A 1,852-nucleotide genomic window follows, 5' to 3' on the forward strand; every position below is an offset into this window, starting at 1 on the left:
GGTAATTAGTAAATCAACTTACTTTAAGGCATGATGACTAAAGATATTTACCTTTTAAATGAGATGATTTTTAACCCAAATGAATCTATAATTGGTGGAATTTTAGGCAGTGACTAATTGAAGTAAAAGTGAAAACACTTTCAGGCAGTGGCAAAGAGAAGAGAGCTGTAGAGTTCTAGGGACGTCTTCGATATTACGTACCTAGGCCACGACAAACTCAGCCTACTTAAAGTCAGCTCTGGAATCACCTCCCATCTGGGAGAGAAGTGGAAAAGGAAAGCGTGGAGAAATTATTCTTCCAAAATCATGAGGCACCTCCCTTTTTGCCTTAGATTTTGCCTACTACTCCCTCTTTTTATGTCGGCAGTCATGGATGTCTCTGAGTCCTTAGTTGACTCAGGAGCAATTCTTCTAAGATACCCAACTTTGGACCAATCTGTTCACAAGGTTCTAGTCACTTAGGCAGTTTTAAAACAAGCAAACCAGGACAAAACTGATAAAAAGTGACAGTGGTAATTACACATCCGTGGGCTCTAATTTTCAGGTCCCTGGGGATTCCCTGATGAGAAGACTCCAACAGAAAGTATAAATTTTTTACGTTAAGCCTGATGAACTTCTTCCTGAAGTAAATGTCAAAAGTGGGTAAGGAATGACAGTGCTGAACAAAACAGAGAACTAAGAAGTTCTGCTACTGACTGTTCCTCTCACAACACATGCACAAAAATAAAGCTTTGTGCTTGATTGTCTGTAATAGCAAAAAACTGGGGAGGGAAAATCTATTATTTTCTTTTTCTTTTTTCTTTTTTAAACGCCTACAGCACCCAGTTTTCCTAGGTGGTCTCCCATCCAAGTACAAACCAGGCCTGACCCTGCTTAGCTTCCGAGATCAGACCACATCAGGCATGTTCAAGATGGCATGGCCATAGGTGGGAGGGAGAATCTAATGTCTATCAATAGGGAGCTTGTTAGATAAATGGTGGTGCATCTACAAAATCAAGTACTAGGTATCTGTCTATTTGCAGGCAGTGGAATACTTTCCACAGAGATCGAACTGCTACGTTTCACGTAAGAAGAGGGAACAGAGGAATGTACATATTCACATTTGCTGTATTTGCATAAATAAATAATAATTAGATGGTTACTTGTACAGAAATAGTGGGTAGGGGCATGAGATAAATGGAAGCCAGAGTGCGAGCCGGCCTCTTCACCACTTTGTATTGTTTGGATTCTTGAGCCATGAAAATATATTACCTATTTAAAGGTTTTCATGATTAGAATTTGCAATATTTTCAGAGTGGTTTGTTGAGTCTTTAATATACTATTCCCCAGTGGACAAGGTTGAATTTGGACAATAGACACCGTGTGACAGAGGAAGAAACGGGAGCCTCGAGGTGATTTGAGTAAGATCCTATCTCTGCCATTCTTTGATCCTGGGCAAGTTGCTTAACTTTTCTAATCCTATCTGTAAAATGGGAATAATAATAGAATTGAAATGATGAATGCGCAGTGGCGAGTGAGGACTTAGTAAAAGTTAGCTATGATCGTTTTTATTATCATGTAGCTGATCAGTGGCTGAGGTACTAGAACCCAGGTTCCCTGACTCTGAGTCCAATTGGTGTTTCCCCAGAAGCTACATGGGAAAGTTGCTGTTCAAATACTTAAAGTTTCTTGGAAGGAAGGCATCTTCTAAGAAGTAAGAGCAGCTTGGTATTAATAAAAGAAAATCCTCTGAAATGAACAGATATTTCCCTCTAAAAACTATTCTGTCCTCTGTTCATCATAGCACTTTAAAACTTATCATTAATGGAAGAATTAAGATGAGGTTTGATTTAAAATAATATAGGGCTAGAGG

General features: G+C 39.0%; 1 pseudogene; it reads right to left on the minus strand.

The window, feature by feature from the left end:
- Positions 1-809: 809 nt before the first annotated feature.
- Positions 810-928, minus strand: LOC120588653 (uncharacterized; annotated as a pseudogene).
- Between the last annotated feature and the right edge of the window lie 924 nt (positions 929-1,852).

The sequence above is a fragment of the Pteropus medius genome, unplaced genomic scaffold, assembly GCF_902729225.1.
Source record: "Pteropus medius unplaced genomic scaffold, Ma_sr-lr_union100, whole genome shotgun sequence".
Taxonomy (NCBI): Eukaryota; Metazoa; Chordata; class Mammalia; order Chiroptera; family Pteropodidae; genus Pteropus; species Pteropus medius.